The 27223-nt window shown below is 36.1% G+C and overlaps 1 protein-coding gene across 3 annotated transcripts in view; it reads left to right on the top strand.

The window, feature by feature from the left end:
- Positions 1-27223, top strand: part of LOC144958679 (bone morphogenetic protein 2-like) — a 65490-nt gene that overhangs the window by 29487 nt on the left and 8780 nt on the right. The window contains exon 1 of one of the 3 annotated variants that reach the window (XM_078890811.1): positions 1658-1968. The exons of 1 other annotated variant lie outside the window; for it this stretch is intronic. The gene's annotated coding sequence lies outside the window, so the exon portion shown is untranslated. Of the gene's footprint in view, positions 1-1657; positions 1969-20434; positions 20858-27223 lie in introns of those variants that run through there. One more of the 3 variants, XM_078890819.1, reaches the window with a different exon arrangement.

Genomic DNA, 27223 nt, shown 5'->3' with positions numbered 1-27223 from the left:
GACTCGTGTGATCTTATTATATTTTCGGTAAAATTGGATTTTTTGTAACACTAGGGCTCCGAAACCAATGCACCAATCGTCACCAAATTTTTCATGGCGTTTACAATTGACATGAAAATTTAATTTGTTTCGTCAAGTCGCATCGAAATCAGACGCCATCATCTTTAGCACGTGGCGTGGGTTGTGTGTTAACCTTCCGATTATAGCGAGTATGACAGAAAGGATCGTTCTTGCAATGAATACCAGTTAGTTGTTCCTGTCATTATTGTGAACACAATCAATTTCGGAAAATTTTTATCAACCATTTTCCGCTTTTAACATTGTAAAAGAATTCTACGATAGTTGGGCGAAGTGTATAAGATATTAAATGCAGGAAATACCTGTCCGTGCCCAACTCCGGGGAGTTCTCTTACAAGGTAGAAAAATGTATTGAGAATTGGATTCAATAGTCTGATGTCACGTCGCCCAGCGACGGCGGCCATCGTGGTTCTAAACAAAGAAAATCGGTACTTTTTATTCTTCATGCTGGCTAGAACTTATCATGTGTCTTGTGATCAGAATGTGTAAAAGTCAAAACATCAGATTTATAATGCTTTTTTCCCTCTGAATACGCTTTTATGCTCGTCAGAGAAATATTTCATAAGGGCGTTCGCCATTGCTCCGATAGTTTAGAGCCAGTTACTAAGTTATCATGCGTCATTACGAGGGAAGTGACCTTACGACTGTTGAAGCGTATTGAGTTCAAATTTTATTCAACACCTGAATCATAAATATTTAGATGATCGACTTCTCATCACGGGCAATGTTCATTGAGCTGACAGCTATGCGTGTGTTTCTATGTTGATAATTCAGTTACCACTTCTTTTCTTTTTTTTTTTTTAATTGGTCTAAATGGAGGAGTAGGAGGAGGCTCAAAAGAAGGAAGAGGAAAACGAGGAAGGTGGCATTGGTTGCGATTGGGGGAAAAAACGAAATAAGGATCATAAAAAATATATACCTATATTCCATGGACACCACCACAGACTTCAACACTATCTTCATCATGATAACCATCATCATCATCATCATCATCATCATCATCATCATCATCATCATCATCATCATCATCATCATGATTGATTATGATCATGATCATTACCATCATCATTATCTCCACAACCATTATCACTATAATTATTAAGCCGCAACGAAGACGGCGACGATAACAACAACACCAACAATAACAACAACAACAACAACAACAACAACAACAACAACAACAACAACAAAAGTACCACTACTACAACAATAACATTTTAATCATTATCACCACCAAATTAAATTACAGTGATACCTGCTATTAATTATCATTTTTTTTTATCTATTTGAGCTTCACGCTCTATGACTCAAGGAAACATTCCACGGACTCATTCAGGTTTCACAATAATAATATGAATCTATATTATTATCATATTATTATTCATAAGCCTCTCGTGTCCCCGCTGCGTATCCCATAAACCCTCTCACTTCTAAAGGGGGTTGTCCATATTATTTATTTCTCGCGTTATCATTGGTCGGTGGATTGGGGAAAACGCGAGGTTTCGTACGAATTCATGAATGAATGACGCAATGGCCCAGAGCTTCGTGCAAATTCCCACATTGATGAGATATAATATTATGTATCCGTATGAACGTTTCAACGTCTCAACCGACACCTGTATGTTTTCTTGCTTGTATATAAGACAATTGCAAAGGGGATGCTTGGCAGAGATGTTGATTGTATTTCTCGAGATTGTCGGACTTACAATATGAATATTTTATCTTGATGTATATTATTAAACCCTTTGCTCTTATTTCTTATTAATTAATACTCAAAACTTTTGACTTTAATCACCATGCAAGTCATCTGGTGCTATCGTTGATATTTTGACGTATGAGACATCGTTGGGAGTTCCAGTTGTATTAGCGACTTTTGTATACTTACTTAAGGTAAGTTGTGGATGTATACATTTTCTTTTAGCTAGATTTAGCCGTAGTTTATAACAGTTTCTACAGCGTTAATGGACATTTCAATAGCATTTAATTGCAACCATTTGCATACGACGTTAGTCTATCGCAAAGTACTTTCCGCAGACTCAACAGACTCAACACCCAATCACAGAAGAACAGACAGAGGATGGTTGGGAGTAATAGGTATCGGTTCTTTTGCTTGTCAAACAAGTGCTCTACCAACTGATCCATTGAAGTCCTTTTGATCTGAATGATTATTTCATTAGAGCTTTCACTGTATCACAAAAATTATTTCATTTTTAAAGCGCCTATTCTAGGTTTTTATTACTATAATTTTTAACGCCATGTGGTTAGCAAAATAAAAAGCGACACATGCAGCTATTACGTGCTAATATTTTTAAAGCATTGTTATTTGACAAATTTAAATGTGGACCACAGAATCTTAATCCTGCGGGCGGGTATGTAGTTCAACTCCGGATCATCGTCAAGGTGTCAGCGAGTCAGACTCGTTACCATCAACACACAGCGTGCGAATTATTTTCATAGGACCAGATCAATTAGCTGGTCTTTGTAAACAGTTATAAAAAGGGAGGAGGGAATGTGAAGAATTGGAAGGTTTTCTCCGAGAGGAATTTGCCCTTTTCTTGTAGGCAAGTAAAGTAAAAACATTGTAAGTCATTAAAAGTATCTAGATCCATTTTAATAAACACAAACCCTTATTTTTGATAGTCTGGGTGGATTAGAAACGTTTTTATTGGCCTAAAAGTAAAAGACACGGAGTGTTTCGCACAGGCCATACTTTATTACAGGCATGCTTACGATTATGAAAAATGCCTAGAATTATGAAAGTTTTGACTCCAATTTCAGAACTTGATGAACATCTCTAAGTCATTAAAATTTATTGAAAATGAAAGTTAATGAGTAACTACATAATTTTAAAGGATTTTGACGTGTTATTTTATCCATGTGAGGATAAATTGTTGATTTTAAAAGTTACCTCTACTTACTCCAATTTTTATATCCTAGAATAAATAAAGAATTTTAAAATTTTCAAATAGGCAGGTTTATTTATTAATTCTTGACTTTCCTTCAAGATGAGATACTTTATCAGATCGGCCACCAACGTCTCATCTTGTCAAATTAGCTGTATCCATTCAAAGTAACGAGGCCCACGGTGTGGGATTTTATCCCGGTTTATGTAGCTTCAATCTTACAGTAAAGTTGCTTGGTACCTCTTTGATTTGTCACGGGTATATCTTGAAGCACATTCCGTCAGATCTAACAAACCCAGCTATCCAATACCCGCGTGGTAGGTGATGGCATCTGAAAAAAAAGCCTCGTATTCACCGCAGAGTGATTCCAATCCCTTTACTTGCAAATTAGGTGCTCAGAAATCAGGACCATACAATCAAATCCGGACTATTTTAAAAAAAAAATGTTTACTACATATGCCCCGATTATAATATGCCTACTTGAGGGAGCAAACATTCATAGTTTTCATTGGTAATAACATAGTCAACATTATAACAAACTTTAAAAACTGCCAGTTTGTCCTTAAACTGTTAACATAATTCTTCTAAGAAATGTTTATTTGTAGTTGGCAGGTCTGGCAATGTTATTAATGTAAATACGAGAGTTGTACCATAATAAAAGGTTCAAGAAGCTGTAACACATGAACCATTCAATATGTTTTTATTCTTTGCCACTATTGACATTATTAACCAAAATATATAAAAGTCTTATAATTATATATAGGACCGAATTTACAGTGATAATACGGTAATCATTGGAGGATAAAATGATATAATTTTTCTAACGATTCCGATTTAATAATTCTTTTATTTCACTTTGGCAATACGGATAACCTATAATTACCGTACGTTTGTTATGTGAATTATTTTTATTCTCTCTCTAGGAATGTGTAATTTGTTTTGGATATTGTATTTGTTTTCTTTTGCTTATTTTTATTAGTATTATTTGTTCTTGTGTTTGTCTGACTTTGTTTTGTTTAATTGGTTTGCCTTTTGTTGTTGTTGGGATCAAAAGATAGGTCTACATAAAAGGCGAATAGTCTGAAAATAAATGTGGGTAACACCGCTTAAACGGCTTTAAAATGTAAGTTAAACTATCGTTTAAATTTAAAAAAAAATTAAATTGAGCTTTTATATAGCGCAATATCCACTAAATGTGCTCAAAGCTCTTTACACAGCGGGGTCCCTGGTCAACAGCAACATTTAACATTTAAGACGGGACATAACGCCTGTTAGGCGATATTAGGCATACGTTGATTGCATAGAAATCGTCTCCAAAACTTATTACCTTGCAATGTATCACCAAATGCGCTAGAGCGCCAGTTAGCGCTTTCTTGTAATGTAAAAAAAAAAAGGAATCAATAGCAAACCTTGTTTCGGACGTGACCGATTCAATGGATTATCTATAGATTTGTATATTTTAAGTCGCGCGAATTTTATAAAATGATACATCCCTCTTTAAGTCGAGATCTAGGTGCATTTATTTTCAGGTCTGATCGAACTTAATTCTCGGCTTGATTTAACATTGCTGTATTGTGCGGCTATGTGTTCTAGTGGTATGTCACTCACCTTCCGATCGGAAAGTACTGGATTCGAGTCCCGAATGGCCCAATGGTCAGGTCTGATAACCAAGCGTATTTATAGGCATGATTTAACATTGCGTAATGTGCGGCTATATGGACTCTTGGTATGACACTCGCCTTCGAATCGGAAGTCCTGGATTTGTCACATTTGTTACGATGCAACCGTCACCCACATTTCATTTCTTTTTGCTAAAGATAGTTCGAAGATGACGTCACTCAGGCCTTTGTTATTGTTTTTGCCATCCGCGTTTGTGAGTTGTTCTCACTAAACTGTATTAACCAGACTATAAAAGTTCATGGTTACACAGAGTTTGTGTGTTGGTCCCTTATACTTCCTGATGGCAATGTTGTGAACTCCTTGGCCAAGCGCATTCTATCTATAGATAGTATGCGTTTGGCTGAGAAGCTCATAACATTGCCATCCGAAAGTTTTTACTGAACAACATACAAAACTGTGTGTAACCATGAACGTTTGTAGTCAGGTTAATACAGTTTGGTGAGAATTACTCATAAACGCGGATGGCAAAAAACAATAACAAAGACAAGAGTGGGGTCAACTTCGAACGACGAGTATCTATAGATAGTCACTCAGGTCTTTGTTATTGTTTTGGGGAAAATTCTGGAAATGGCTGGAAAGGAGAGGGTTAAAAGGTTTAAGGTTGAAGGTCCGGTTATTTCAGTTGGTAGATCCCTCGCTTCACAAGCAAAGGGACCAAGATCGATCCCGCGTGCAGTCGAGATTTTTTTCTGACACCCCCCCCCCCCCCTGTCCACCCAGCAGTGATTGGGTAGCTGGGTCTGATAGATCTGGCGGTATGTACTTTCCCATAGTCCAGCGTCCTATCCAAAGGTTACCAAGAAATTGCTATTGTCTGTTTCACGATATAGAAACCCGGCTCCATGGGCCTCTATGGTTCTAAAGGACTACCTTTTTAAGGTTAAAGACTTTTTGACAGGTAATCTGTAATCTCAAACCATCGACGTAAAATGTACCTAATGGTTTTCTGGCCAAAATGAAATAGGCTATTTTGTCATTATATCGTAGAATAGATAAAGTAAATAATTTACAAAGGTTGTATGTAAAAAGTTTATTGACAGCATGGGTCGCGCTTTGCATAAATCATAGGCTGTCTTTTCTGTCCCTTTTTATCTGATGACCACTGGGGCCAGTCGTACATTATCATTATATTTACATTTGCATAATATTATTCGGGATAGATAGATTTGTATCGTCTGAACCAGGTAGTACGACTATGACAATAAATGTAGTATCGCCCTGAGTAAACATTATACCGAAAGCGTGTTCTTTTATTCCTGGTCTTCATTTCACCACAAACGAAAGCAATGAACACATATATTAAAATAACAACTTTGTTTATCTTATTTTAGAAATTTGATTCACAAATGTATATATCTATACATTACTGAAGATTTCAGTCAAAAAATGAATTAACAAATTAATGAAATAGGAGTTCAATTCATGTTTTATCGTGGGTTTTCCTCGTGTTCTCCCGGATGATGGAGAGCTAGACCGGAGCCATCGTAAAGTTATAGCCTGGCACTGACCAAAAAATGACGTCAAACTTCCAGTCTTTTGCCACAAAAGAAAACAAATCGTGAGTTGTATTCAATAGTTCAACCAATGAAATAACTTGTTTCCTTGAGCTCTACTAACGACAACTCACTAGACACAACACAAACCGAAAATGACGTCAAACTGCCAGTCCTAGAGTATTCTAGTGTCAGGCTACAATATGTTAACGATGGCTACGGCTCGACCCACCTTTACGAAGAACAACACCGCGCTTTCAAAATCTAATTTTATTTGTTTATTTATCTATTGGGGTGAGCGGCTATTAATAAATAAAAGTATACATAAAAATATAGATAAAAGAAAACTATAAATCGCTAATTCATTTATAAAATATACTAACAAAGACATGAATGGACGAGATTTGAACACAAAAACTAGAATGTTTTTAGTACTGTTAACTTACCATCTTAAATCATAAAATATCTTATAAATATCAAAATAGTTGTCTGCAAGCTATATCAAACAAACAAACAAAAACGAATCTTTGCTTCACAGAAATCTTTGCACTATTTTTAGTAACATGTTTTTAAACAAAACGTTATGATGCAATGGAACTCGTCGGATAAAATCAATTAAAGTATTCTGTGTGCGGGTATCGCATTCATCTTGTTGTACATAGGTTATTTGTTCTCCAATGTTTTTATTTCCTTTAAAATCGTATCAATACCATTTTAGATATTCCATGTTTACTTTTGTTACGGTCCTGTCTTACAATTCACACCACCACCGCTTTGTACACAAATGTTGTTATGGATGCCTTAAACAAATATTCGCAATAATGTTTGGGTTGCAAACATTGTTGTGTGTAAAACGAATGACTATTTGGTGAAAGACACAAGAATTCCAATCATCTATGTTTACACTGACACCAACGATCCCAGGCTTTCGAGTCGTGTTTGAATTCCATAAACAGGGCAAAATATGTCCACGACAAGGCAAGAACATGACATAATTATTTTTTAAAACAATTTAAATATTATCTCTCTGACACCTACACACACATATATACTGATTTTGGTTTTTGTTCTAAAACGTTTTTGCAAAGGCTAACAAGCAATTCTCTAATCGATTATTTTATATGTTAAGAACAGTTTGAAGTTTTTCATCCGTTATGATTTATAATTTTTGTATGTTTTCTGTGATATGTATGCGACATAAAATTGTAATAACAGGGCTTAATGAGTTTCCAGTGGTCACTTATTCAAGTATTTGTGAATCACGATCCACATGTGACTCATTCCTGTTACGCTTATAAAATTATGTCACATTACATAAGTTAACACATTTTTGGACAATTATTGAAATAAAACATTGAAAAACAATAAACACAGAGCATTGATACTAATTCTGACAACAAAATGACATTTATTGTTTTACAAAAGGCATTCAGAAATCAGTTTTTTAAAACAAAGGAGATTATTTGAGCAATCATCATCTCCAAAAAATTAAAGGAAAATGACCAAAATAAAAATTGTTTACCATAGTCTAGGTATATAAGTGTTAAACCACCACAAATAATATTTCCTTTCAAGTATTTATATTTATCATGAAAAAAAAATGAAAAAGTCATTCTTAATAGGAATGAGTTTGTGTAACAGGAATGAGTGGACGTAACAGGAATGAGTTTTCTGTTACAGGAATGAGTAATTACAACATATTTATTCGAAAGGATTATAAATCCAATACACTTAGTGATTGAAACTCAGAAGGGGACCAAATGGTTAGGGCGCCAATACATTGGTTTGGGGCTTATGTTAGTAGAGACCCACAAAAGAGCACCAACATTGTTTGTTAACTTAACTCTAGGTTGAATCAATTGACTCAAGATAACTCTTTTGTGGCAGTTCGGAATGTTTGGATAAACAGACAAAAGATGCATTTTTAAAACACTAGAAAGAGCAAGAAGATGCCACATACCCTTGTATGATTTTGGTTTACTTAATGACATAACGTCCAGTTTGAACATCTCTTCCAGGGTATCTTTATCACTTATGTGAACATCGGGAATATAATGGTCCAAGTTTGTGACAAAAAATCAACAACTGTCTGGATGTTGTCATTGAGTGAAGTAAGGTTTGGATCTGACAAATTAAATAATGGTCCTTGCGTAAAGCCAGCTCTTGTATCAATCTTATTCGTATTTCGTCTGTTTGTGTGTCTTTGCCAAATGCATACACTGCACCACAGGCAGGCAGGCAATCCCCATCGGCCCTCATCTGGACTGAAAATAACCGTTTCCCATCACACAGAGATCTAGGTATATCATTTGGAATGAAATGTGTAAACCTGTTGTCAATACCAATGCGATTTTCGATTACACTTCTGCTGGCCCCAACTATTCCACAAACACGTAATGCTTGATTTTCACATTCATCAACCACTTCATCAAATGATTTGTATTCATTCAATCTTTTGATAAACCCATTGTAATCGATTTCAGTCGGCATCACCTGAATGTCTATGTCATCTTGGTCATGTTCATCACTTGAGTTACTGTGTAAGTCAACCGGTGCAACTTCAGGCATGTCTCCATGGTTACCTTTGAAAACCCGTTGCTTCAAATCACTTTGTAGAAATGAATGCAATTTAATTGATGTGACGAACAACATTTTTGAACATTCTTGACTCCTTTTCTCCAAAGCGCTGAAGCAACCATGTTAATGTTTTCACATTATTTACATGCACATTTTTCTCTGTCCTTTTTTTCTTGGAGTAAAAACCAAAATGGCTTAATTCGGTAGAATGAAGAAAATGACACATATGGGTTTCAAGAGATGTATCGTTTGTACAACTTTATGTGACATTGTATCACATAATAGTCTTCTTTATTTCTTGACTTTATTTCTTGTTATTGTGTTTCTCTTTCTTGGAGCTAATTTAGAAGTGTCACCTTTCAGGAAAAAATCTCGTACTATTTGTTTGACAAGATCTGGAAATTTTGGAGGCATTTGACGTCGTTTCCGAAATTTTCCAAGAGTTTATATTTTTGAGAGTCATACCAGCTGCCAAATGTTTCACGGATTTGTACATGTGCCTTCTGTTCCTCAAATGTTTGATGTCTTATAGGAGTGCAAAATGATATTGTAATGTTCTTTTCACGGAATTTTTGCCACCTTTCTTGTTTTTTTTCTGCTATCTTTCAAAAGTTTTCTAGTTTTTGATCGGGGTGTCAACGGAAGTTTGTGTTTTTTAATGACCTGTCCTAGCGCTTTTTGTACTTTTTGGATTTCTTTTTCGAATGAGAAAGAGAGGAGAACAGCCTGTTTTAGTAGCTTGATATCTTTGACGAGAAACATACTGGAGTGGAGATTTTGAGTGTGAGGATGGAGTGTAACTCAGATCAAAATTTTGCTGTTTCAGGTTTGTAGTGTGTGTGTGTGATAATTTTTTATCCAATTCTTTCTCTGTTTGCCTTGTTCTCTTGGTGTCTTATCTTTTATGGACTATTTCTTTCCACTCGATTTGTCGCTCTGGTATTTGTCTTGTTCTTTTTTAAGACAAACAGCACGTCGAATAGGATCTCCATCTCGTCTTTGACGGTAAAGTCGTTGCTCTCGGCTGACGTCATGGCTTTTTTGGCCTTTATGAAGAAAACAAAATAAAACAATCGTTACAACAAAGCTATGACCCTTGAAAATGAACAATAATATCAAGTTCCATTTCGCCACCCTCATGCCTGTTACAAAACAAGGTGTAACAAGAATTAAAGTCAAGAAACAAAGAAGACTATTATGTGATACAATGTCACATTTGTACAAGCGATACCGGGACGTTAAAATTATAGTAATCATCTAAAATGTATCTGACCCTAACAGGCAACAAACTATCTTTGGACATTAGGCATTTGGTATTGGCAAGGTAACTTTGCACTAAAATAGTCTTTCAGCAATGGAAGAAATGAATATGTATACAATAAAAATTGTTTTTAATGGTAACCTTGTAACCATGAATGTTACTACTTTAATGGACATAGCCCGTAACACTTCAGTGGTTTACAAAACACATTACCAAACACATCCTTATGAAACAAAAGATTATGCTATGAATCAATAAACCACGTGGAGGCGCCGTGGCCGAGTGGTTACCGAAAGGGACTCCCGACTTGGAGGTACCAGGTTCGAAAATCTCCACAACCATAGAGTGGTTTCCTTAATCAAGGGAATTAATTCTGGTTGCTTCACTTTGCTTCACCCAGGTGTATAATATGGTACCAGTGCTGTTGGGGAAAGTAATTAGCTATAGACCAACGTCGTATTCATAAGTTAAATGTCTGTTTCATGCTACAGAAACAGGGATAAGCTCCGATTCTATGGGCCATTATGCTCCAAAGGACTTAGTTACAATAAAACATGTGTTTCATTTTATGAAAGTTCACATTCCTCATTCCTGTTACTCATTCCTGTTATGTTTTCCTCATTCCTGTTACATCCCTCATTCCTGTTACAAAACAAGGTGTAACAGGAATGAGTGTAACAGGGATGAGTTTATCTCGCTTCGATTCATACTATCCTTAAAATATGCTTTCCTCCAACATTAAAGTATGACTATTATTTAGAGCCTTAAAAAAGCTATATGCTGATACTTTTTATTTTTGATTCAATTTCTAATTTAAATAACAAGCCCTGGTAACAGGAATGAGGGTCATGGTCTAGTGTTGAACATTACTCACCATTCTTGAAGCGGTTTTGATCTGGAAATCACACTGGATGAAAAAACCATGTGTTTGAAGTTTCGGCCATGATGGAAAAGAGGTATCTACGGCGATAAAACATTGTTAGTTGCACTTCTATTGTTTAGAGGATTTTAATTGGTTAATTTTCACTGCCGTTACAGGAATGAGTAACCCCCTTGGGGACAAACTTTAGTAATATATAATAAAAAAATTAAAAGTCTGATTGTTACAAACTTTTATGAGGATGTTAGAAGATGGCAATTTGCATCAGCTGAATTCATATGTGTATACAACAAGACACTCCATTTTGTTAAGAATTGGACTTCTAGCCATCATGCAAAAAAAAGGACAGGGTATTTTCCTCTACCCCCGTCAATACAATACGTCATATCTATCCTGAATCTCTCTCGATTTTTGTTTTTTTTATGTTACATACAAGTTAGTAATGTGTTGTGCGAATGTGTAAGCAAGTATTTGCTAACAATATATGCATCAAATATGTCAAAGAGACAATTATCGTCACAGGACAGGAATTTGGCAGATTTTTGAAAAAGGCCGATATATATAAACCTGAAAAGGTGTGCATGAACAAACAAAAAAAAAAAAACAGTGCCAGACAATGCACAGAGACAATGTACCTTACTGCATATTTATGAAGCAGGCACGTGAACTCGTTATCCCTAAAGGCGTCAAAAATCGTCTAATCTATAACAAATAATTGTTTCGCCTTCGACTATAGGCTTTTTTCTGGTACCTAGGAAACTGGGTCTTCATGGAATAAAGATTAATGGGAAATGCGTGTTGAGATGTGTGTGTGTATATCTTAAAAACAGGTCATTTCACTGCATTGGTTGCAATTGAGGATAGTTGTCTCCCTTCCCCCCCCCCCCCCCCCCCCCAACCCAACCCCAGAACTTGATGAATAAGAAAAGCAAGGATGGGCAATAGAATAGATGCAACAGAATGGGTAATACAGTAGGTACCAGCCGAATTTTATGGCAATATAAAGGTCATAAAAGACATTACAGACCTACGCATCGCTTCACGACTTGGGAATGTCCGTATACATTTGGGCTCTTGGTAAATAAATAAACAGTACAGCTCTTTATCTCGAAGAAAGTACCCTGACAACAATGAGCAATTGATATTAGTGACGAAACTTCTAAAAACGGGAATATGTTGGGGTGATTTAAATGCTAAAATTGAATTGTTATTTTTTTAAAACAACCTGCATATTGATATTTCTGATAATTTCATCAAGAAATTCACTTTCAGTGCGCCTTGTGGTCTTGTGATATGACCCTCGCCTTCGAAACAGCAGGTCCCGGGTTCTAGTCCCGCTCTAGTTATTTACAACTCACTCTTAATCAATCAATCAATCAATCAATCTATCTATCTATCTATCTATCTATCTATCTATCTATCTATCTATCTATCTATCTATCTATCTATCTATCTATCTATCTATCTATCTATCTATCTATATATATCTATCTATCTATCTATCTATCTATCTATCTATCTATCTATCTATCTATCTATCTATCTATCTATCTATCTATCTATCTATCTATACATTTATCTATACATCTTATTGTCTGTCTATCTATTTATTTTTCTGTATGTCTGTTTATCTATTTGTCTATCTTTTATCTTTCTATCAATCTATCTATCTATCTATCTATCTATCTATCTATCTATCTATCTATCTATCTATCTATCTATCTATCTATCTATCTATCTATCCATCTATCTATCTATCTATCTACTTATTTATGTTTGCGACGCATGCGCCAAAATCCCATATCTATCTATCGATTTAATTTTCTATAAATCTGTCTGTTTGTCGATTTATTCATGGTCTATCTATCTCTATATGCATCTATCAATAGATATCTCTAATGTTCATCTACCTATTCATGCATCTATCTTTAGATATATCTCATTGATAAAAAGGAAAAGACTCTAAACAAGGTGGGTGTGGTCTTCTTTTTGTGTGTTAAAATACACCATGCGAAGAGCTATGTCTATCTTAATGCAGTACCATGTCTGAATCTCAAATGTTTACATTCGACACCTCTTAATTATAGAGATAAGATACTAACGGAAGTTTTTGCGATTTTTGAAATCATAAGAGTTGCGATGATATAAATCTTTATTTCAATGATAATGGTTAACTTTAGGCTTATAAAATTCACACTACTTTTCTCTTATACACGCTAATTTAGATTTTAAAATTCCTATGGAAAGATGGACGCCCCCTTTTTACTGCAGACTTTTAATCAAGGCAATTTTAAAAGTTCATTTCAAACTGTTAGGTATGATATGTAAGATTTTTAAAAAATAATTGTCACGAATTATCTTATTTATTTCGAAATAGAAAAGTATTTATTTTATTGCAAATTAAACATGTTGTTTACAGTCAACAGCTTCAAAGTTACTTCCGCCGTTTTTACAAAAGCAGCGATACCGATATTTTAACAAGAAATACTGATTATCATTTCCCTCAGTTTGATCTTATCTATTGACACTACGACCGCTACCATTCCTAGCTCGATTATTCCGTTTAAAACGCAACAAGTATGAACAATGACGATTTTGTAGATTTAACTCAATAATCTTTGAGAAATACTTATTGAAAAACTCGATTAACTTTAAACCGAGGAGAGGGAAAATCGCGAAAATTTAGCACCTCGTTTTACTAATCTTCAGACAAGAAGAGTGTATTGATAGCCTCGATCTTCCTATTCATCAAACGAAAAGAGCCACTTCCGGTATGACACAGTAATAACAGCTGATCGACGGGAAATTTCTCTTCGTTGGCCGTCCTGTTATTTAGTTCAATGGTCTATCTATAGATTGTCCATATATCTATCTAGTTGTCTCTTCACCTAATCATCTATCTATCTATCTATCCATTCATCTATCCATACTATTCTACCAATCTATCCATCCATCCATCCATCCATCCATCTCTCTATCTATCTATATATCTATCTATCTATCTATCTATCTATCTATCTATCTATCTATCTATCTATCTATCTATCTCTATCTCTCTCTTTATCTAACTATCTAATTATCTATCCATCTGCTTTATCTCTTTATCTATTTATGTATCATATCTGGGGTTTTTTATCTGTCGCATCACTTAGCATATCCTTCTCATACTCTCTTCTTCATCATTCTCTCTCTCTCTCTCTCTCTCTCTCTCTCTCTCTCTCTCTCTCTCCCTCTCTCTCTCTCTCTCTCTCTCTCTCTCTCTCTCTTTTTTTTTTTTTTCTTTTTTTTCTTTTTTTTTTTCACCCCGCCCCCTCACCCATTTCCATCTTTCCATATTTGTCTGTGATCCTATCACTTCCTCCAACGAAAATGATTCCTAATCAATTCACTACCGAAATATTAATTGATGCTTAAGGCTATAATATAAATAAACTGTCGGCGATGTGGGTGAATCTTCGACATGATGAGTGAAATAGTTGCTCAATATCTTTAACTCTTTTCAGGTTATTGCTCAAATCTGACATCACATCATACCATTTTTACATATGGAGCAAATAACAGTGAAGAGAACAGCAGTTACTCATGTCTTGGTCAAAACAATACAAATCTGCGTCTGTAATATATAGTGGGCGAAATCATGAAAGGAATTCCAATTTTGCCGGAAACGAGTTAAATGACGACCACTATCACATTTTTAAAAAATGAGCTTTATATAGCGCAATATCCACTAAATGTACTCAAAGCGCTTTACAAGGGGTCCCTGGTCAACAGCAACATTTAACATGTAGGACGGAACATAACGCCTGTTAGGCGATATTACAATATTTCGAACAAAGACAGCGCTGTTAACCGCCAGGTACTCATTTTACACCTGAGTACGGTGAGAGAAAGTGAGTAAAGAGCCTTTTCCAAGGACTCAACTATGCGCCGAGCGCGAGGCTCGAACCCAGGACCTTCCGATCCGAAAGCGAGTGTCATATCACTAGACCACATAGCCGCAATATATACTCAAAACATACCTTAACCTGCTAGGAATATAATGGGTAAATTTGTGACTCACCGCCTAAATTTTGTGTTATGTTAAGGTGAACCAGATTCAAAAAATTGAACTTACACCAGGTAACGGTCGTACTCAAGAAAGACTCTTATTTAAACATTTGGCCAGAAAAGTCCTTCAAATATCGATTGATTTAAACGACCCGCATTTTGGCAAAAACTCTCAAACCTGGGACCTTGCGATGAGACAAATGATAATGTTGAAGATGATGATGCTGATGATGATGCTGATGATGATGATGGTGATGATGATGATGACGATGAAAGATATTCCAGTCTTGCAGTGAAAGGGTTAGATTGGATCATGACGACCTCTATTACATTATCGTACTGAAGGAATTCAACACTGCTTGGAATGCAATGTGACTCAGGTTGAAGAGACGTCAAAGAGACGTAGATGCTAAATTATGGGAATGTTTATAAATATATATATGTTTACAACTGTGGTGTTATCAGGTGTCATGTTTTAGTCTGTGACTAAGTAAACGGCAATACATCTGATTGTTATTTAGCGCAATATCGTTCACACCTGTGATAAGGTGGGTTCATCTGTGATTTAACGTTTCTCTTATTACCACTGCTAGATGATTTCACGAGTGTCTTCAATTTCTACCTTCATTTTTCTTTGTTTTCCCTCTTTATTTATTTATTTATTTATTTTTTGGTCTTCTCTTCTCTCTCTCTCTCTCTCTCTCTCTCTCTCTCTCTCTCTCTCTCTCTCTCTCTCTTTCTCTCTCTCTCTCTCTCTCTCTCTCTCTCTCGTTAAAAAAATATTCTTGGTTGTACAATATAATCACTTGACAAAATCTCGTTAAAATTTAATATTTATATTCGTGCAATGAGACAGAGGAAATAATATCCCAATGTTTCTCTACGACATCTCTGATCCAAAGGCAAGGGACTAACATCCTATATTATAAATATGAGCTATAGAGCATAATCACTACCGAATTTGCAAACAGCGCTTTGCAAGTAGTCCCAAGTAAACAGCAACTATAACATGTAGGACGAGACATGTAAGGCTCTCTCACATTTTATGTTCGACTAAGACAACGCTATTACTGGCCAGGTACTCATTTTACATCTTAGTACGATGAGATAATTAGTGTAAAAAGCCCTCTCCAAATAATCAATTTTGAGCCATCAACAGCGTGACCGGGACGCGAACCAGAGAGCTTCTAGTTGAAACCGAATGTCATACCAAAAGACAGCAAAAACCATCGCCCCCGCCCTATTCTAGTTAATTACATATCGACAATGTACTGATAATCAAATGCCACGTGCTGAAAAAGAAATCTTACATATTATATATCTAATCAACCCCATCTCTGATACATCAATTTCGTGTTAACATTATCAATGTTAAATATCAACTTTTCATAATTTTTCCTGCTTTTGTTTTTAACCAGTGAACTCACGTGCCCTGAAACGACAACATATCGAAAATAATGGCCAGAAAACTAAACCTTCAAATATCGATCTATTTTAATGACTGCAAAAACTCTCAAACCTGGGACTGTAAGGAAGAATTCGCGAGATTAGAATGTTTTTACCAAGATGATGTCATTTAAATCGACCGATAGTTGAAGGACGGGTTTTCTGGCCAAGTTTTTCAATACATGTTTTTCCAGAGTACGGCAGTTGAAGAATAGTTAAAATTTGTATTATCTGTTGGATTCCTAGAATTGAGCTCTCTATTTCTTTTTTCATTTTTCTTTTTAAAAGTTGTTCTGCATTGCAATTTTCAATGCTCCGGTTGTGAATATTACTTTTCTTGAATGCGAATCAATTTCAAACTAGCTCGTAATAGATACTGAATTTTGACATAGGAAACAAACAAAATCAGAAAGATACATTGTAAAACAGTTTAATGTGGTTTTATTATTTTAAAATAATGTAATTCATGAAGTGCATTCCATGTTCAGTTTTTGCGTCTTCTTTGGCCAACATTGTCGTGTGGTTAACACAAAGCCAGGCAGGGATGATGCATGATAAGATCACTGTCGCACTCTGTAAAAAAAAAAAAAGAGGCACATTTTATAAAATTTGGGCAAAAGACTCGTCCTTCAAATATCGATTGATTTAAATGAACCTTACGAAGTCAATGAAGTCCCAGGGTTTTGGACGAGATAAAGTTAATTTTAATCGATCGATAATCGAAGGACGAGTTTTATGGTCAAAATATTTTTCAAAGTTATTTCTTCAGATTAAGGCAAAACAGAGAATGCTACCAAGAAAGTTTGTTCAGGCTTGATCTCCATGTTGATGAATATTACCAATGTGTACTTATTTGCAGGCCTAATAATCCAAATTGTTAAAATCTCATTGTCGTAATGGACATACTTGCAAATCAAGGCAAAATACTGTCCATTACAACCATGTTAAAACAAGCTCATACTTACGTTCGGTTACCAGACCTGCTAGTTTGGCCACCTCGGTTATTACATAAGATCTTAAAATTCATACAAAATTTTATTTGACTTTGTATTAACTTTGTTGACAGTAGGTGAATAATATAGGATTTGAATGAACCAGTTAACTCGCGTCAATTAATCAGTATAATACCATCCTCAAAATAACAGATATAAGCAATAACCACCCGTTACCTTGCATGAAACCTTCTGCGAACATAACTTTAGATAGCTGACCTGGGTATTGAGCTATCTTAATTTCAGTTGCCTTTCTTATCTCTGCAAAGAAAGCTCTCTATAGATATCTGTTTTGTATGAAACATTTATATTGTTCGGATATTTGAATGTTAGCTGTATTTAGTCATTTATTAATTGTTTAAAGTCGTTAAAGTTTAAATAATTAGAAATATTAGATTTAAGTTTTTATCCCACTAAGCAGATATATATTATAATACCCTTAATAAAATATCGATTTAATCCGAGCTTCTTATTTATAACTATAAATGAAATGATAAGCATCCAAATCACTTCGACATAACACAGTTTTGTGGCCATTGGTCACTATGGAATGTTTATTCAAGCTTTATCTCCACGTTGATGATTATCAAATACCTTAAAGCTCAGATTGCATTTTATTTTTAAGTGCACATAAAACTTACTTGTCAATAAGTGAATGTCAAATTTTAATTAACTTTAAATGTAATTTCAATATAATATCATCATCCTCAAAGTAACAGCTATGAATAAACAACCATCACCCTCACCCCCACCTGTCCTTCGTGCCACCACCGTTTTATCCCCATTTCTACCACCACCCACCACTACCGATTCCCCCGCAATCGTCGTTCTCCTTGTGATCAAAGATTATGAAAGTTAATGAAGTCATGAACCGTAAGCGTGGTAGAAAAGAATATATTATTGTTCCAAATTCAATGAATGTATAATATTTATATGTTGATCTGGGTTCGCCTGACTTCACCATGGTGAGGTTCTCCTGTCTGATATGCAAATACATGAAAACCAGACATGGGAAAATGGAAACATGGCGCTAAGACCATATTTTTAAGAATATTCATGCCCTGAGAAAGTACTGTATTTTCTTAAGATTTAATCAGAATTGGCAAAAACATTTCGCAAGATGAAACTTTAGGAAGAGACAGAAAAAAAAGAAAGAAAAACATGAAGACCTGAAGACATACATTTTAAAGTTGATTTTTACTAAAATTTGTTAAATGTGATATGTTACCTTAAGTCCCTTATGGCTCCAAAACGATGACTGAAATGATTTGGGTGCCAAGTACAAAATTCAATATAAACAAATGACTTTCTTGAATATTGGACCAGGTGATCGTGCCTCCTGTTGATGTGCAATTTTACCGTTCAATAGTGAATAGACTATGTCGACATGAATTCGCTTGGTCTCCACGCTTGACCAAAATAATTAATCCATATTGCTGGGCTATTTGGTGGGTCTTTAGTGGTGTCTATCAGAAAAGTTGGGTTTTTTAGGTTTTCTGTGTAAAAATGACGGTAGTAATAAATTTATTTAATTGATAGCTAATGAATAGTTGCAATTGAAACGTTCATTTCTAAGCACTTTGCCGTTTAAAACATATTCACATGTGTTCAAAACTTTTAAGCGAATCATCTGTCTTGACTTGAGAATGAATAAATACCTGGAGATAGATTTTGGCAAAAGAGTGTAAGAACACAGGACTTAGAGTAAGGAGCGTGGCTATATTGGTTGATTTGGTGCCTGGCACCTCTTCTATCTCTTAAAAATGGACCACAGCGTTTTAAAAACAAATAAACCTGATAAATGGTATGTATATACCACCTCTTACTCTTACTTATTTGAGTAGGTCTTTTCTTTAATTTTTTTTCTTTCTTTTGTATTTACAAGTATAGCATGTTTTAAGTCATTTTCTTCTGATTCTGGCACCACCACATACTGTAAGCATGCCACGCCACTGCTTAGAGTACAGGAGAGAAACCTACGCTGTGGAAAGAAATATTAGTTATCTAGCAAAAACCTAGAAATAAGAAAGAACATAGATGATTAGAAATCACGAATGTTCTGCTCATGAAAATCATCAAATTTTATCTAAGGCTCCTCTTTGTAAATTGGAGAAGATATGATACACAATGGATTGGTATGATAGAAGCTTAGGGAGGCAGAAAAGGACATTGACGTTAACGGGCACACTGTGATTTACAATATGATTGGTTATGTCTATGATAAATACAATAAATAAAGGAGTCACTGGATAACTCCGACTTATATCTATGCCTGTTATGTCTCCGAAATCTGTCCAAAATTCAACAAATAATATAAAAAATTGCAGGATTATGCCCTATCAGACAGTCGAGATGCTCGCTCTATTTTTTTCTGGCTCCGACTGAAATTATTTGTTCTTCTAATGAAGTTTATATAAAAAATCACCTACATTGACAGCTTCAATGTGGTTTATTTATCATTAGATTTAGTTGACAGGTGTGGCACGTGGCACTTTTCCATTAAAAAACATTTCATTGGAAGTCAAATAGGAATGTTTTTCATGCTCGCGTGTATGTATCAATTCTATGGACAAAACTGTTTTCGAAAACCCATGAATGAAAGTCGTGCGGTCTCAAAGAATCGCACTTAATCACATGCCTCGAGATTGCGGAAAACTCATTGACTGCTTTTTTTTAGGATCGTCTCCAATAGATATTAAAGGACCTTCTTGCAATGAATGAAATTTACAAACTTACACGGTCGGTCTACAAAAGGGATTGAAAGGATCGTTATTTCTGGAGCCTGGATCACTTTATTCATTCTAAGCTTGGGGAAATGTCAGGCCGATCTTATAGTATTGAATAATATTACCTTATTCATCCGTCAAGCCTAAATCCCGCGTGATTTCATTATAGTTTGGAAAATAATATACCATTTCAGGCTATTCAAAAAGGCCTGTCTTTGATTACACCCGGTAGATTAAAGAGGAATTTCCATTTCTTACAACGGATTGAAATCTTTTAATGATATTTCTATTTACGCCACGCGCTAATATTTGACTTCAAGGGGGTAAATAGTAGTAAAGATGATATAACGACCTGATTATAAATTAGATATTTACGCCACTGGATCTGCCTTTCTCAAAACATATCTTCTCATGCCCGATTTTTTACCGTGCCAGATTTCAGAATTCATTAACCCGCTCTTTTAAAAACATTAATCGTTCTCTACGTTTTAGTTTTTATATCAGATCTAAACCTATATGCAAGACTGCTTTCATTTGTTCAATATAAAAAGGAAATCTGTGAAGAATTAGTGCAATTGCTGCCTTCTTGTTCAAAAGCAACGGATGGAAGATATTGTGATGATATTCAAATCCCTCAGCCCTTGTTTACTGACTATTTATTGATAAAAATGGATAGAAGGAAAGTTTTGATTGAATCTTTCTGGTGATATCTCATTATCACTGATAAAGTTGAATTTTCGATTTCAATGGAGAGACTGATTTATGGATGAGTAGGTAAATATCGACACATTGTTAAGTTCGTATGCATTTTCCATTTATGAACAATCAATAGTCTGATATTTTTTATTCTGAATGGATTCATTTATGAAAATAAACTTGCCTCTTTCAAAACATCCCGGGTTCCCGGTACTTAGTTGTTACCGAGCTCGATCCCGGATGAAGTCTGACCCCCCCCCCCCCCTCTACTGTCCATTTTACTCTATAGAAGCAGACATATTTCGGGCTCTATGGGAAGTACGGCTCTGAACGACTACTTTTTCAAAATATCCAAGTGATCATAATACTTTGATGCAGACATAGGCTGAGAAACTAGGTTTTCTAAAAAAAAATTCAGAAAACACCATTGTGAGGTTTGGGCCTCATCTAGTTATTTCATGGATTTCTTGCATGAGGATGAAGAAAATTACAATCAGTTCTAGCTTAGTGCTTTTGCTGAATGAATCACGATGTGTTCTACTTAGTGGATTCAATAAATATTGAAGCGTTTTAAAACGCAATGTGATATTATGAACTTTAATGTTATTTGACATTTTTTATTCTTTTGCAAAAAAAAAAAAAAAAAAAAGAATTGAGCCGATTGTGTAAAACCTTGTTGATTAGGTAGGATTTAGCCTCATTTTGAAACGAAATTAAATGTTCATGAATTGAAAACTCTAAATGTCACGAATAAATGTCATGAATTTTGAAATGTCATCAATGAAATATATTTTGCGAAATTTTATATCAGATTTGACATTGATTTTTTTAGAGGAAATTGTTATTGATCATCGATCATTATCATTAATACCATCGTTATCATCATCACCATCATCATCATCATCATCATCATCATCATCATCATCATTATCATCATCATCATCATCATCATCATCATCATCATCATCATCATCATCGTCATCATCATTATTATCATCATCATCAGCTCGTTTTGTCCCATATCTCCTTGATTCTCTACCGGAAACCGTTATCTGCAATCTAAATAATTCAAAATCTGTGCTTAAAATAATGAAAAGAATACAGTAAAAATTTGTAAATCTCGCAGTTTTACAGGTTACCTCATAAGACCTCACAGTGTGGACATTTCCTTCTCATTCGTCCATTAAGGCCAAAGCTTCAGGCTGAAGATTGTATGGTCGTATTTTCTGTAACAGGGGTTTTAGAGGGAAGCAGAGAGCGATGTTATATAGTCATCAGTCGAAAGGGCTTGTTTACAAGTGGTTGGTAGGGAGTTCCAAAGTCAGATGGTGGATGGGAAGAAAGAGTAAAGATGATGGTTTGTTCTTGAGTAGGGGATTTAAAAATTAAATGCTGAGTTTCTTGTTTTGTTGTTGTTCAGCTTCAAATGGCTAGTTGGAATTTCGAATTTTCCGTGGGTGCTTTGTGGGATACTAGGAGTTTATGCCATTTTTACTAAATCATTACACCTTTTAAAAAACCTGAATACAAAAGTAATTTTAATTGTCTTGAGAACTCAGAACGCGGAAGCGAGGATGAGAGACGCATGCGCACAACCAAGATGAAGTTCTTTCTCTAATAACTTTTCCGCCGGAAACGTCACAGACTATGGGTGACGTCCAATCAAGGGACGCTACTCCTCCGTTAATCTCATTCCCTATAAGTGTACTCCTTGGTGTCAAATCGTAGGTGTGAATTTCGAATGTGATGTTTAATCTATCTTCAATCATTATATTGAATAGGGCACCACCTTGAATCAATCTTAATATCACATTATGTTTAAAGGGCGTTGTTATAAATCTTTGAATTCGTTTTTGATAGCATAATAATATATTAACACACACACACACATAGACATATATATATATATATATATATATATATATATATATATATATATATATATATATATACATATGGGGGGCCCGATAGCTCAGTCGGTAGAGCACTCGTTTCATAAGCAAAGGGACCGAGATCTATCCCTGGTGCAGTCGAGATTTATTTCTGAATCCTCTGTCCACCCAGCAGTGATATATATATATATATATATATATATATATATATATATATAGTGTGTGTGTGTGTGTGTGTGTGTGTGTGTGTGTGTGTGACTCTCCGTCTCAAAGCGCTATTCTATCAGGTTGGATTTAGATGCAAAAGAAATAGAATTTATAGTCATTAGAATGAAACTTGAATTAAGTTTGCATGTTGAAGGTCTCAATAGCTCAGTGTCTAGAGTACTCACTTTACAAGCAAAGGACAGAGATCGATCCCGGGTGGAATGGAGATCAATTTGTTTTGGACCCCCTATCCACCCAGCAGTGATTCGGTAGCTGGGTCTTTTAGATCTGACGGTAAGTACTTTGCGATTGAATTGCGTCTAATCAAAAGGGTAACAAGCAATTGTTGTTGTCCGTTTCACGCTATAGTTGCGTGGCTCAGCGGTACGGTCTTTGCTTCGTACCCGAAAGGTACCGAGTTCGATCACCCGCCGCTGCGCTGTATGGCCTTGAGCAAATCGCCTCGCCCCAGCTCACTTTGCGGCGCTGCACTGCGGCTGACGCCTGTGTTATTCCAGTCTTCCCTTGGAATAGACCCTTAAGACAAATTTCCCCAAGGGAATTATAATTATGAATATATATAGTAACAGGGATAAACTCAGGCTTCGTGGATTTGATGGCTCTGAAGAACTACATTATTTTGAGGGCAATAAATATTCTGGCCATTTAAAACTTTGTAAATTACTTTTCGTCATGCAATTCACAGACCTGCCTACTATGACAAAAAATTTGTTGAATTACGAAATTTTGGCTCCTATTTCAGAACTTCGTGAACATGTCTAAGCCATTAAAACTTATTGAAATTTCAAAATCGTTAAATACTGTAGTCTGTCATTAAGTTATTAATCATTGTGATAGTAAATTGTTGATTTTTAAAGTTAATGGTAGCGACTACAATTTTTATCTCCGAACAATTACGAATTTTTATATTTTCAAGTAGACTGGTCTGACCCCACTCAGACATATTACATACCGGTTTTACGTGCTATGCCACATATTAAACGCGAAGCTGAAAACGACATCAGATTGCATATTATGTCTGCGAAGGTAACCATTGTCACGATTTCAGATGAGTTTATATAATATTCTGTCGGTAAATGATATGTTATATAATAATGCTTTCAGTTTAAACTTGGGGGTGGGCCCCGAATGATGAGTTTAATCAAACAGAAGATAATAATAGAATCTTTTATATTTCACGATTCGCCTATCAAATATCAATGTGACTCAGAGGTTGCAACATATTACTATTAATATAATTATTTTTCGCAGCATTTCATTTTTAATGAACCACGGCAGTCAACCTGTTCTTGTACTATTTTCATTCAGTGAATTAATTCAAAGGTCTTAAGCAGTTTTCTGGAAGCAAAGCCGATATCGAGAGTTATCCGCAACAGGACGGAAACATTTGGAGTGATCTCGTGTTAAAATGAATAATATGAGATATATCAACCAAACAATGTGATAGACCAGACGCGTGTTATTTACCAAAGTGTGAAGTGAGTAGAAAAGTGCCAGAAGACAATAGAGAATAAAAATTTTTTTCGCGGCGGTGGTGGGGTTTGAACCTGCGACCTTATTGGTACGACAACTCCGCCTGGCAGGTGAGAGCGTGGCTCTACCGTGTGAGCTATCCACGAACACAAAAAATTTCGTTTCAAACCCAAAGTCATTTCTAGATCCCTCTCTCACCCACTTCTTGAGATCGCCGATTCGTTCACCACCATCGCGAAGTAATTTTGACCAGCAGTTAAGCTTAATAGCCAATATTCTCATCACAAACATATAACATAGAAACGATTGAGACATGGAGTATGCTCCGGTGTATGGGGTGAATTTTTAATTCAGAAAAGTGAGTGGAGCAGGCACTTATGTTGGTAACAACAAGATATGAAGTGAGTAGAAAAGTGCCAGAAGACAATAGAGAATAAAAATTTTTTTCGCGGCGGTGGTGGGGTTTGAACCTGCGACCTTATTGGTACGACAACTCCGCCTGGCAGGTGAGAGCGTGGCTCTACCGTGTGAGCTATCCACGAACACAAAAATATTCGTTTCAAACCCAAAGTCATTTCTAGATCCCTCTCTCACCCACTTCTTGAGATCGCCGATTCGTTCACCACCATCGCGAAGTAATTTTGACCAGCAGTTAAGCTTAATAGCCAATATTCTCATCACAAACATATAACATAGAAACGATTGAGACATGGAGTATGCTCCGGTGTATGGGGTGAATTTTTAATTCAGAAAAGTGAGTGGAGCAGGCACTTATGTTGGTAACAACAAGATATGAAGTGAGTAGAAAAGTGCCAGAAGACAATAGAGAATAAAAATTTTTTTCGCGGCGGTGGTGGGGTTTGAACCTGCGACCTTATTGGTACGACAACTCCGCCTGGCAGGTGAGAGCGTGGCTCTACCGTGTGAGCTATCCACGAACACAAAAATATTCGTTTCAAACCCAAAGTCATTTCTAGATCCCTCTCTCACCCACTTCTTGAGATCGCCGATTCGTTCACCACCATCGCGAAGTAATTTTGACCAGCAGTTAAGCTTAATAGCCAATATTCTCATCACAAACATATAACATAGAAACGATTGAGACATGGAGTATGCTCCGGTGTATGGGGTGAATTTTTAATTCAGAAAAGTGAGTGGAGCAGGCACTTATGTTGGTAACAACAAGATATGAAGTGAGTAGAAAAGTGCCAGAAGACAATAGAGAATAAAAATTTTTTTCGCGGCGGTGGTGGGGTTTGAACCTGCGACCTTATTGGTACGACAACTCCGCCTGGCAGGTGAGAGCGTGGCTCTACCGTGTGAGCTATCCACGAACACAAAAATATTCGTTTCAAACCCAAAGTCATTTCTAGATCCCTCTCTCACCCACTTCTTGAGATCGCCGATTCGTTCACCACCATCGCGAAGTAATTTTGACCAGCAGTTAAGCTTAATAGCCAATATTCTCATCACAAACATATAACATAGAAACGATTGAGACATGGAGTATGCTCCGGTGTATGGGGTGAATTTTTAATTCAGAAAAGTGAGTGGAGCAGGCACTTATGTTGGTAACAACAAGATATGAAGTGAGTAGAAAAGTGCCAGAAGACAATAGAGAATAAAAATTTTTTTCGCGGCGGTGGTGGGGTTTGAACCTGCGACCTTATTGGTACGACAACTCCGCCTGGCAGGTGAGAGCGTGGCTCTACCGTGTGAGCTATCCACGAACACAAAAATATTCGTTTCAAACCCAAAGTCATTTCTAGATCCCTCTCTCACCCACTTCTTGAGATCGCCGATTCGTTCACCACCATCGCGAAGTAATTTTGACCAGCAGTTAAGCTTAATAGCCAATATTCTCATCACAAACATATAACATAGAAACGATTGAGACATGGAGTATGCTCCGGTGTATGGGGTGAATTTTTAATTCAGAAAAGTGAGTGGAGCAGGCACTTATGTTGGTAACAACAAGATATGAAGTGAGTAGAAAAGTGCCAGAAGACAATAGAGAATAAAAATTTTTTTCGCGGCGGTGGTGGCGTTTGAACCTGCGACCTTATTGGTACGACAACTCCGCCTGGCAGGTGAGAGCGTGGCTCTACCGTGTGAGCTATCCACGAACACAAAAATATTCGTTTCAAACCCAAAGTCATTTCTAGATCCCTCTCTCACCCACTTCTTGAGATCGCCGATTCGTTCACCACCATCGCGAAGTAATTTTGACCAGCAGTTAAGCTTAATAGCCAATATTCTCATCACAAACATATAACATAGAAACGATTGAGACATGGAGTATGCTCCGGTGTATGGGGTGAATTTTTAATTCAGAAAAGTGAGTGGAGCAGGCACTTATGTTGGTAACAACAAGATATGAAGTGAGTAGAAAAGTGCCAGAAGACAATAGAGAATAAAAATTTTTTTCGCGGCGGTGGTGGGGTTTGAACCTGCGACCTTATTGGTACGACAACTCCGCCTGGCAGGTGAGAGCGTGGCTCTACCGTGTGAGCTATCCACGAACACAAAAATATTCGTTTCAAACCCAAAGTCATTTCTAGATCCCTCTCTCACCCACTTCTTGAGATCGCCGATTCGTTCACCACCATCGCGAAGTAATTTTGACCAGCAGTTAAGCTTAATAGCCAATATTCTCATCACAAACATATAACATAGAAACGATTGAGACATGGAGTATGCTCCGGTGTATGGGGTGAATTTTTAATTCAGAAAAGTGAGTGTTCTCTATTGTCTTCTGGCACTTTTCTACTCACTTCATATCTTGTTGTTACCAACATAAGTGCCTGCTCCACTCACTTTTCTGAATTAAAAATTCACCCCATACACCGGA

This window comes from Berghia stephanieae, chromosome 1, assembly GCF_034508935.2.
Source record: "Berghia stephanieae isolate SIO BIC M18660-M18661 chromosome 1, UCSD_Bste_1.3, whole genome shotgun sequence".
NCBI lineage: Eukaryota > Metazoa > Mollusca > Gastropoda > Nudibranchia > Aeolidiidae > Berghia > Berghia stephanieae.
Note: the sequence above shows the minus strand (reverse complement) of the source record. Positions and strands in the feature narration are given on the sequence as shown.